This window comes from Girardinichthys multiradiatus, chromosome 1, assembly GCF_021462225.1.
Source record: "Girardinichthys multiradiatus isolate DD_20200921_A chromosome 1, DD_fGirMul_XY1, whole genome shotgun sequence".
In the NCBI taxonomy this organism is placed as follows: Eukaryota; Metazoa; Chordata; class Actinopteri; order Cyprinodontiformes; family Goodeidae; genus Girardinichthys; species Girardinichthys multiradiatus.
The window spans coordinates 14,537,722-14,550,201 of NC_061794.1; the positions used below are offsets into that span (position 1 = coordinate 14,537,722).

The window sequence follows — 12,480 nt, forward strand, 5'->3', positions numbered from 1 at the left end:
AATGCTGTCAGAGAGACACGACATTAATGCAATTGCAACATGGCTGACAGAATGGCTTCGTACAGGTGCTGCTATACCAAAGGAAGTGAGTGACTTTTCTCTGGCTATTCTTGGTGCTCTGGTGAAGGCCTTCACTCCTTACCCCGATCTGAAGACATACATTAACGAATGCTTCCGTTTGCTACTTGGGAACCAGTCTGCAAAACTTCCTCCTTGTTTTATCAGGGTTGATGTGGCACACTGCATAAAGATGATCTGTCAGTGGGACTGCCTGAAAAACAAGTCACACCGTGTCAAAGATTTCTTGGTCAGGGCAATAGCAAAGCTTCTTCAATCACAGTGCTTGGACCATGCAAAACAGCTAATACATGCCATCACTGTTGTGGCCCTCAGTGAGGCAGAGGGTGATGATAGTTCTGGAGTCCCTCTCGAATCAGAGATGTGCAAAAAATATCTAAAAACCCAGATCACAGAAGACTCCATCATCATTCCAGCTGAAGATCCAAATGAAATGCATCAAGTGGATTCTTTTGACGAGATCCAGACTGACCTACGCGGCTGGGTATCAAACATATGCGAGGAGAGCAGGTCACTCGCTGCAGCCAATGGGGATAGGGACAACATCCATTTCCTCCCTGATATTGTTCCACACATAATAAGACTAGCAAGTTACTTACCACTTTGGACAGGAGTAATGGTCCCCCTCTTCAAAAGCACCAACCTCACAGCAAGCTCAGCCACTGTTGAAGCAGAATTCAAAAATGTAAAGCATGGCCTTTTTAAACACGAGAACTTACCCATTCGAGTTGATCGCTTTATTTCTCGTCATCTTTCCTTTATAGAAGGAAATATGTGGATTTGTTCTGCAAAAGCGAAAAATGATGAGGAAACATCTGGATTAGCAAAAGTTTCCGAAACAAACTCTGTATCCATGACTACCCACAGTGCTGAAGCCAAGACAAGAATGGATTCTCACCAATCTGTAGAATCCGATGAAACCACAAACATTCCTCCAACAGATGAAGACGTGGTTGAAAACTGGAGGGGACTAATTCTTCCACCCAAAAAAAGGAAGAGAACTTCTTATCTCACTTCCTGCACTGAATGGCTCCATGCAGATCCATCTTTTGGGGCAAAAAGAGTGAAAGTGGGACTATTAAAAAATGGAAACCTGCATCAACCGATTAGAGTTGGGAAATCAACAATCTCTGTTCTGAACACATGTGCATTTGATGCGTTTTGTCAGTGCTTATGCTGTGCTTTCTGTGACAGCATCCTTCGCCCACTACCGAAGGAATCAGAATGTCCACTTGAATTCAAAACAGGAGCCAGCACCTCAGGAAAAATGCTCTGTGCTGGAACTGTTACTCACAGCTACAGCATTGGAGAAATAACATGGATTGACACTGACCTTGCAAACACAACTCAGTTTCCTTTGAGTGAATTTCCCCCCACTGTTGCTCTCCAAGGAAAGACATTCTCTTTGAGAGGAGTCATCGCTTTCAAGGGAAGCTTGACTAAAGATGGTCTGGGACATTACATTGCATACTGCCGAAGAGCTCCATGTGTGTGGGAGCTTTATGATGACCTGGCAAATATAGTGAAGACTGTGTCTGAAAAGAAGACAATACAACCACATGCAGTGTTATACACAGCAGACTGAATGCTGTGAATCAACACATTTTGGGGGAAGATTTCTGAGAAGCCCAGATCAAAAGGCAAATACATTTTGCCATGGTTTGATATTCCTGACCAGAAATAGGTTCTATTTTAATGTTCTTTGTTACAAGTTCTTAGATGGTTAAGTATGCCATATTTTGCCTGTGGTGATTTATAACATAAAGTTAATTTTCCAAATCAGAAGTGTTATTCTTCTTTGAAAGTATAATGTAGATTACATTTTCAAACAGTAACTTGGTCATGCGTGATCTCAGAAGTCATGGTTACCTCTCTCAATTAATTAGAATAGAAAACCTTTATTGTTCCACAATAGGAACATTTGAGTGTGTCAGCACCAAACCATAAGGCAATGAAAGTACACAAGTTCATATTTATCTAAAAAAGTAGAAAACTTACCCAAACTAAAAGCTATAAGAAACAAAGTGCAAAAAACAATCACAAAAAGGCTGAAAGGGATTTACAATAAAAGAGAGGAAAAATACAATACTGTGCAGTTATCAGTAAGGTATAGGTTATATATATTAAATTAGGCGTGCAGAACAATCAGGTGACAGTGGTGACAGCATTTATGTAAACACTTGATCAGATAAAAACTTGATCAGATAAAAACTTCAATATTGGCATGAAAGTAGAAAACCTATTGTTTGTTGGAAGCAGTGATGGTTAGTCTATAAAGTCTAACAGCAGCTCTGATCTGCAAAAAAGTACTTTTGTCCACTTAAGGTAAAGCTTCACTTAGGCTAAAGTACCTCTCCATGTCTTTACTAGCTTCATGTATGGGATGGGAAATACTGTCCAACTATGAATATATTGGTCATGTGCCCACCTCATGGTGGTGATGATGTTCAGCGCAGGCCATAGACGTCATCGATTTAAGTCGTCAGTGATCACCTGAAAGAAAATTATATAGCTTGTACATAAAAGCGGCACAAACAGCATTAAAAAGGTAGACCACTCCGGTTCAATTTGGAGCAAAATGGGGGGATGGTGACCTCTGGATGACCTAAAAAAATATATTATTTAATATCTCATAAACCAAAACAGCACAAACAAAAATTTTAACGGCACAAACCTGCACAAACGAAGCACTAAAAAATGAGCCCACTCCGGTTCAATTCGGAGTAAAATGGGGGGATGGTGACGTCATCGGCCGAAATTAAAACTTATAATATCTCAGATATTAAAACAGCACAAACGAAAATTTTAACGGCACAAACCTGCACAAACGAAGCACTAAAAAATGAGCCCACTCCGGTTGAATTCGGAGTAAAATGGGGGGATGGTGACGTCATCGGCCGAAATTAAACCTTATAATATCTCAGAAAATAAAACAGCACAAACGAAAATTTTAACGGCACAAACCTGCACAAACGAAGCACTAAAAAATGAGCCCACTCCGGTTCAATTCGGAGTAAAATGGGGGGATGGTGACGTCATCGGCCGAAATTAAAACTTATAATATCTCAGAAATTAAAACAGCACAAACGACAATTTTAACGGCACAAACCTGCACAAACGAAGCACTAAAAAATGAGCCCACTCCGGTTCAATTCGGAGTAAAATGGGGGGATGGTGACCTCTGGATGACCTAAAAAATAATCTTTAATATCTCAGAAACCAAAACAGCACAAACAAAAATTTTAACGGCACAAACCTGCACAAACGAAGCACTAACCATTCTGTCTATTTGCTGGAATTTTTCAAGTGGGTGGGGTGTCAGCTTCATGCAGCTCACTTCCACCCTTGTGTCCCTGAATTGCGCGTTCCCGTTGATGGGTTCAAGTGCGTAGTGTGTCCCATTTCTCCAGAGTGGTCCTTAGCCCCACCCCTTTTGTGCCCTCAATCCGCCCTATTACCCACAATTCACTGCTGCAGATGACGTTCTGAGCAAAAAATGAGTAATTTTATTACATAATTATCAATTGCACAGCTTTCCCTAGACAGATATGACAACAGTCTAATCATATTTTGAATATTTCTATAGTTGGCCACTAAAAATTCATTTGTACAAATAAAGAGAACACAGCATTTATTGGTCAGCAGTATTATGTTGTACTTTTGCAAGAATTCAACCCCCTTCCATTTTTCATGTTTTTTTGTTTTACAACAGTCCTTCTTATTGTAAGGTTTGATTTGCCTAATTGTCTCTTCTCATATTCAACAATACACAAATGTTTTCAGAGGGTGACAGATCAAGACTGCAGGTTACGGTTTTGCACCAGAATTTTTTTCTAAATGCCAACTGAGACTGCTGAAATGCGATTAAAATGTAGTATTTGCTTTAGTTGGTGCTGAATTTATGAAAACAACATGGATATGACTTGAATCAGACAGCTGTATATGTTGCATCAAAACCTCGTGTGTCATCCTGTGTTAAGGTTGGTTTGACAAATGAGCATTTTAACCTATACCATTTAGTCTAAAGTACCTTCTCACCCTGCAGTCCAGGAAAACCGCTTCAGATCTGAGGTGGTTTGCAAATAATTCAAACGCCTTTTATCTTTTTCAAATTCCAAAACTTTACAACTACAAGCATCATTGTATTTTCTTGGGGCTTTATGGTATAGACCAACACAAAATAGTACATAATTGTAAAGTGGAAGGAAAATTGCACATGATTTAAAAAAAAAAGAAATCTAAAGTGTTGTGTGGATTTGTTTACAGCCTCCATGAGTCAACCACCTATTCTCTGCTCCAACAGCCTAAGAACTTTGCTTAGTTTCATCAGAAAAGAGCTCAGTTAGGAGCAGGTCTGGGTCCTTGTTGGTGTTAAAGGCAGAGCTTAAGTCCACAAACACTATCCTGGAGTAAGTCCTGGGTCGTTGAGGTTGTGCAGGATGAAGTGTCATCCCAAGTTGACTGTATCATCTGCTGACTTGTTTGCCTGGTAAGCAAATTGCATAGGGTCCAGCAGGGGGTCTGGTATTTCTTTCAGATGCTTAGAGACCAGTCGCTCAAAGGATTTCATTAGCGCAGATGACAGGGCGACAGGTCTGTAGCCATTAAAGCCTGTGATGGTGTGTTTTTTGGGGACCTGGATGATTGTAAAATGCTTGAAGCAGTTAGGAACGTCACACAGGTCCAAAGACTTGTTGAAAATCTGAGTGAAGATAATGGCCAGCGCAAGCTTTAAGGCAAAAGGGAGAAATACCATGAGGTCCTGGAGCTTTCCTGGTTTTCTGATGCTGAAAACACCTGTTCACATCTTCCTCAGTGACCTTTAGTGCAAGCAGGGGTCAGAGGAGAGAGGGGAGGGGATTAGCTTTGATCTCAAGCATTTGTTGTACCACTGGCTGTATTTTTTAGAGTTGTGGTCCTGCTGGAAAGTGAACTTCCACCCTCTTCATAACCCTCTAGCAGGTTTTCTTCCAAGATTCCCTTGTAATTAGCTCCATCCATCTTCTCTTTAACCCTGACCAGATTTTCTGTGCCTGCTGAGGAAAAACACCCCACAGTTTTATTCTGCCACCACAACTTTCCTATTTCTACTACATGCCTTATGGCAAACTGCAAACAGGACTTATGTTTTTGACACTTCTCTATATGAATCTTTAAACATTTTCAGACTTTGTGTACCATGGACCATACAACATTTCCTAATGCTTCACAGAGAGAAAGAATCTTCTTATATTGTAAAACTATTTGCCTCACACCATAGTTGTTGCTGTACTGACTTTTACATAAACATGTTTTTTGCAATGAAATCATAATGAACAAATTCATCCACCCACCATGTTTATACCTGCTTCCTGCTGTTCAGGGTCACAGACTGCTATAGTCTACCTGTGCGGCTGTTTGTCAAAAGTGGGTTGATACCCCACAGTAGAAACTAAATGAGAGGGAGCCATGCACGCAAAGAGTAATGTTAGTCAGTTGTGAATCAATTTTGCATGTCTTTCCTTTTTGTGTAATGAAACCAAAACCACCCACGAGCCCACACTAAACATGCCAACTCCACACAGAAAGATTCGGTCCAGCCAGCAGGTTCCTACCCAGAACCATTTGTGAGAGGACACTGCCGAACACTGTACAACATAATGAAAAATAGTTAGTGTTTTGTTCAGCCTTTTAAAATATTGTCAGCTTACAATCTAGTTAAATGTGAAATAATGTATTATTTTTGAAAACACGGTTGTGTTAACTTTACTGGGTCACAATATGCAATAAAGAATCAATACATAAGTCGACTACAATGTGTTGATATGAAAAGGAACATTGGTTCGAAGACTTATTTTATGTTGTGATATGGGAAAAAATGTGATGCAATAACCCCAATGTTTATGAGCTCCAAACCACCTACTGTTCCTGTTGACACTGACTTCAGAATCAGAATCAGAAAAGCTTTATTGCAAAGTACGTTTTTGGACATACAAGGAATTTGTTTTGGCATAGTCGGTGCAATACAATACAAATTAAACAGTATAAACATATCTACAGTATAATATAAATATTTGTGCACAGTTTTAAGTGAGTGAGAGTAAATATAGAGCAGTATTAGGTGTGAGAGCAGTACAACAGTGCAGATGATCAGTGTGCAAGTATGGCAGTGCAAGTAAAGCAGGAGTCCAAGCTGAGCGTTAATGTAACGCATAGAGTTGCGAGTTACAGGTGTCCTGTCAGCAAAAAAGGGGGGTGTGGGGGAAAGGTAGAGTGTCAGTGTGGTTTCCGGGCTTTGTTAACAAGGCTGGTGGCAGATGGGAAAAAACTGTTCTTGTGGCGTGAGGTTTTGGTCCGGGTGGACCGCAGCCTCCTGCCAGAGGGGAGAGTCTCAAAGAGTCTGTGACCGGGGTGGGAGGGATCAGCCAGAATCTTCCCTGCCCGCTTCAGGGTCCTGGAGGTGTACAGTTCCTGGAGCGACAGTAGACTGCAGCCAATCACCTTCTCAGCAGACCGACTGACGCTGCAGCCTGCCCTTATCCTTGGTTGTAGCAGCGGCGTACCAGATGGTGATGGAGGAGGTGAGGATGGACTCAATGATGGCTGTGTAGAAGTGCACCATCATAGTCTTTGGCAGGTTGAATTTCTTCAGCTGCCGCAGGAAGAACATCCTTTGCTGGGCTTTCTTGATGAGGGAGCTGATGTTTGGCTCCCACTTGAGATCCTGGGAGATGATGGTTCCCAGGAAGTGGAAAGATTCCACAGTGTCAATTGTGGAGTCACAGAGGGTGATGGTGGCAGGTGGGGCTGGGTTCTGCCTGAAGTCCATAACCATCTCCACTGTCTTTAGAGCGTTGAGTTGAAGGTTGTTATGGCTGCACCAGTCCAACAGATGGTCCACCTCCCATCTGTACACGGACTCGTCACCATCAGAGATGAGTCCGATCAGGGTGGTGTCGTCCGCAAACTTCAGAAGCTTGACAGACTGGTGACTGGAGGTGCAGCTGTTGGTGTACAGGGAGAAGAGCAGAGGAGAGAGAACACAGCCTTGGGGGGAACCGGTGCTGATGGTCAGGGAGACAGAGACATGCTTCCCCAGCCTCACGCGCTGCTTCCTCTCAGACAAGAAGTCAGTGATCCACCTGCAGGTGGAGTCGGGCACACTCAGCTGGGAGAGCTTCTCATGGAGCAGAGCTGGGACGATGGTGTTGAAGGCAGAGCTGAAATCCACAAACAGGATCCTGGCGTAGGTTCCTGTGGAGTCCAGGTGCCAGAAGATGAAGTGAAGGGGTAAGTTGACTGTATCATCTACAGACCTGTCGGCTCTGTAGGCAAACTGCAGGGGGTCCAGGAGGGGGTCGGTGATGTCTTTTAGGTGTGAGAGCACAAGGCGCTCAAAGGACTTCATCACCACAGAGGTCAGGGCGACAGGTCTGAAGTCAGTAAGCCCTGTGGTCCTTGGCTTTTTGGGAACAGGGATGATGGTGGAGGACTTGAAGCAGGCTGGCACATGACATGTCTCCAGTGAGGTGTTAAAAAGGTCTGTGAAGACTGGAGACAGCTGATCAGCGCAGTGCTTCAGGCTGGCTGGTGAGACAGAATCCGGTCCAGCAGCTTTCTGGGGGTTCTGTCTCCTGAAGAGTTTGTTGACATCCCTCTCCTGGAAGGAAAGAGCCGTCCCCGGCGTGGGTAGGGGGCTGGTGGGGGGGAACTTCAGGGTGGGGGTTGGAGGTGCCAAGGCCCCTCTTGAGGTTGGGGAGGTGGGGGTGGTGGATTGTGGCTGCAGGTGTTGGGGGGTGTCGTGGGGGATGGTTGCAGGACTGTCCCTTTGTCTTTCAAAGCGGCAGTAGAACTCGTTCAGGTTGTTGGCGAGGCGTCGGTCGTTGATGGAGTGGGGTGCTTTCGGCTTGTTGTTGGTGATCTGCCTGAGCCCTTTCCAGACAGAGGCAGGGTCGTTGGCTGAGAACTGGTTTTGGAGCTTCTCAGAGTACAGTCGTTTGTCCTCTTTCAGAGCCTTGCCAAACTTGTACTTCGCCTCTCTGTATATGTCTTTGTCCCCACTCCTGAAGGCCTCTTCCTTATCCAGTCTTAACCTTCTGAGTTTGGCTGTGAACCAGGGTTTGTCATTGTTGTAACTCACCCTGGTGCATGATGGTACACATCTGTCCTCACAGAAGCTGATGTAGGAAGTCACAGCCTCTGTGTACTCGTCCAGACTGTTGGTAGTAGTCCTGAACACATCCCAGTCTGTACAGCCTAAACACGCCTGGAGATTCTCCACAGCCTCACTGCTCCACTTCCTTGTTGTCCTCACAACAGGTTTGCAGAGCTTTAGTTTCTGCCTGTATGCAGGAATCAGGTGGACCATGATGTGGTCGGATTGGCCCAGTGCAGCACGTGGGACGGCGTGATAAGCGTCTCTGATGGTGGTGTAACAGTGACCCAGTATGTTGTCCTCTCTGGTCGGACATTTTATAAACTGTCTATGTTTGGGGAGTTCGTGGGTGAGATTACCATTGTTAAAGTCACCAACGACGATAACTAAGGAGTCCAGGTTGGTCCGCTCCACACTCAGTATCTGGTCGGCGAGCATGCGCTATGCGACCTGCACGTTAGCTTGCGGCGGGATGTAAACACCGACCAGGATGAACGAAGCGAACTCACGGGGGGAATAGAAAGGCTTACAGTTTATGATGAAGGATTCCAGATCTGGAGAACAGTGCTGCTGAATCACTGTCACATTGTTGCACCAACCACTGTTGAGGTAGAAACAGATTCCTCCACCTTTCGCTTTGCCGGAGAGTTCCGTGTCTCTGTCCGCTCTGTAGAGCTGGAATCCTGCCAGCTGCAGCGCAGAGTCCGGTATTAATCCACACAGCCACGTCTCCGTGAAGCACAAAACTGCCAATGAATAAAAGTCTCTGTTTTTCCTCAACAGCAGTTGTAGTTCCTCAATTTTGTTGGGAAGTGAGCGCACGTTAGAGAGAAATATTCCAGGTAACGGTGTTTGTAGTCCACGCTGGCGAAGACGTACCAGCACCCCAGCCCGTTTCCCTCTCTTCTGGCATTTCACCGCGTGAGCAAAGGTGAGCGCAACTTTGACCAGAATGTCAAAAAATTCCAGAGCAGTAGGCAGAAAAGTGGGAAATAACTCCTCTGGTGTAGTAGCCCTGATGTTCATGAGTTCTTCTCTGGTGAGAGAGCTCCGGGTACCATCACGGAAGACCATTTGAAAGCAAAAAACAAAACAAAACACTGCGCACCAACACGCGGAGGCCACCATCTGCGGTGCCATCTTGAAGCTTTAAATTTATCTCGCTACTTGTGACTGAGGTAAAATGGTTTTCTTGATATTAAAAAACATTTTGTTATAAGTATGTGAACCCATTGATACACCCAGACATGTCCTCTGTATGTTATTCTACACAAATGTAAATCAAAATAACAATTTACAAATGTTATAGACTCGTACTCGGGTGGCGGGGGCAGCAGGCTCAGCAGAGACAACTCCTCCGGGGGGACCCCAAAGCGCTCCCAGGCCAGCCGAGAGACATAGTCACTCCAGCGTGTCCTGGGCCGTCCCATAGGCCTCCTCCCGGTGGGACGTGCCTGGAACACCTCCCTAGGAAGGCGTCCAGGAGGCATCCGGTATAGATGCCCGAGCCACCTCAACTGGCTCCTCTCGATGTGGAGGAGCAGCGGCTCTACTCCGAGCCACTCCCGGATGGCCGAGCTCTTCAACGTATCTCTAAGGGAGTGCCCGGCCACCCTACGGACGAAGCTCATTTCAGCTGCTTGTATCCGGTATCTCGTTCTTTCGGTCATGACCCAAAGCTCCTGGCCACAGTGGACCGGCACAGCGCCCGCATTACTGCGGCAGCCGCACTGATCTGTCTGTCGATCTCCCGCTCCATTCTTTCTTCACTCGTGAACAAGACCCCGAGATACTTAAACTCCTCCACTTGAGGCAGGAACTCGCCTCCAACCTGAAGAGGACAAGCCACCCTTTTCTGGTCGAGAACCATGGCCTCGGACTTGAAGGAGCTGATCCTCATCCCAGCCGCTTCACACTCGGCTGCGAACCGCCCCTGCGCATGCTGTAGGTCTTGGCTAAAGGGGGCCAGCAGGACCTTGTCATCTGCAAAAAGAAGAGACGAAATCCTCTGGTCCCCAAACCAGACCCCCTCCGGCCCTTGGCTGCGCCTAAAAATCCTGTCCATAAAAGGACCGGTGACAAAGGGCAGCCCTGCCGGATTCCAATATGCACCGGGAACAGGTCCGACTTAGTGCCGGCAATCCGAACCAGACTCCTGCTCCGCTTGTACAGAGATCGGATGGCCCCTAATAAAGGGCCCCTGACTCCATACACCTGGAGCACCCCCTACAGGGCATCACAAGGGACACAGTCAAATGCTTTCTCCAGGTCCACAAAACACATGTAGACCGGTTGGGCAAACTCCCATGAACCCTGGAGTGCCCTGTAGAGGGTATAGAGCTGGTCCAGTGTTCCACGGCCGGGACGAAAACCACACGGCTCCTCCTGAAGCCGAGGTTTGACTATCGACTGGACTCTCCTCTCCAATATCCTGGCGTAGGCCTTACCAGGGAGGATGAGGAGTGTGATCCCCCTGTAGTTGGAACACACCCTCTGGTCACCCTTCTTATGAATGGGGACCACCCCAGTCTGCCAGTCCAGAGGCACTGTCCCCGACTGCCACGCAATGTTGAAGAGGCGTGTCAACCATGACAGCCCCACAACACCCAGAGACTTGAGGTACTCAGGGCGGATCTCATCCGCCCACGAAGCCCTGCCACTGTGGAGCTTTTTAATCACCTAAGTGACTTCCGCCTGGGTGATGAAAGAGTCCAACCCTGCCCAGCCTGTTTCCACCAGGGAATGCGTGATGGCAGGATTGAGGAGATCCTCGAAGTACTCCTTCCACCGCCCGATAATGTCCCCAGTTGAGGTCAGCAGCGTCCCCCCCCCCACCACCACCACTGTAAACAGTGTTGGCGAACCACTGCTTCCCCCTCCTGAGGCGGCGGACGGTTTGCCAGAATATCTTCGAGGCCAACCGGTAGTCCTTCTCTATGGCCTCACCGAACTCCTCCCAGGCCCAAGTTTTTGCCTCTGCCACCGCCCGGGCCGCGGTACGCTTGGCCTCACGGTACCCGTCAGCCGCCTCAGGAGTCCTACAAGCCAACCACAGCTGATAGGACTCCTTCTTCAGCTTGACAGCGTCCCTTACTGCCGGTGTCCACCACCGGGTTCGGGGATTGCCGCCGCGACAGGCACCGCAGACCTTACGGCTGCAGCTACGGGCAGCAGCATCGACAATAGATGCGGAGAACATGGTCCACTCGGACTCCACTCGGATGTTGGAGACTATATGTCTGGTCAAAGCTCTGATGGATACCCTTATGTTTGAACATGGTGTTCATTATGGACAATCCGTGACTAGCACAGAAGTCCAGTAAGAAAACACCACTCGGATTCAGATCGGGGAGGCCATTCCTTCCGATCACACCTCTCCAGATGTCACTGTCGTTTCCCACGTGGGCGTTGAAGTCCCCACAGCAGAATAATGGAGTCCCCGGGAGGAGCACTATCCAGCACCCCTGACAGGGACGCCAAGAAGGCCGGGCACTCCGCACTACCGCTCGGCCCGTAGGCCGAAACGACAGTCAGAGACCTGTCCCCAAACCGAAGGCGCAGGGATGTGACCCTCTCATCCACCGTGGTAAAAACCCAACACGAGACGGCTGAGCTGGGTGGCAACAAGCAAACCCACCCCAGCCCGCCTCCTCTCCCCGTGGGCCATTCCAGAGTAGAAGAGAGTCCAGCCCCTCTCAGGGAGATGGGTTCCAGAGCCCACGCTGTGCATGGAGGCGAGCCCGACTATTTCTAGTCAATATCTCTCGACCTCCCGCACAAGCTCAGGCTCCTTCCCCCCCAGCGAAGTGACATTCCACGTCCCTAGAGCCAGCCTAAGCATCCGGGGATCGGGCCGCTTAGGTCTCCACCTTCGTCCGCCACCCAATCCTCTTTGCACTGCTCCCTCACGGTTCCCCCTGCAGGTGGTGGGCCCACTGGGGGATGGCCTCACGTCTCTCGTTCGGGCTTGGCCCGGCCATGTCCCTCGAGGAGCAACCCAGCCACCAGGCGCTCTCCGACAAGTCCCGACCCCAGGCCTGGCTCCAGGGTGAGACCCCGGCTCCGCCGTACCGGGCGACGTCACGTGCCTCGATCTAATTGTCGTCATGAGGGGTTCTCGAAATTTAATGAATGTTATAGACAACATTATTATAACTGTAGTAATAATATATATTATTTTAGCATAATCAGTGTTGCTCTTCTGTTCAAAAGCTATAAAATTATGTATTTTTTTAGTGTTAATACTGTAACAATCATGGTATTTTAAC

The 12,480-nt window shown here is 47.3% G+C and overlaps 1 long non-coding RNA gene across 1 annotated transcript; it reads right to left on the reverse strand.

The window, feature by feature from the left end:
- Positions 1-372: 372 nt before the first annotated feature.
- On the reverse strand, positions 373-1,272 carry LOC124872541. The gene is made up of 3 exons (XR_007039320.1): positions 977-1,272; positions 678-863; positions 373-558 (listed from the first exon to the last, which is right to left on the reverse strand). It is a non-coding gene; the product is annotated as an uncharacterized LOC124872541 (long non-coding RNA).
- Between the last annotated feature and the right edge of the window lie 11,208 nt (positions 1,273-12,480).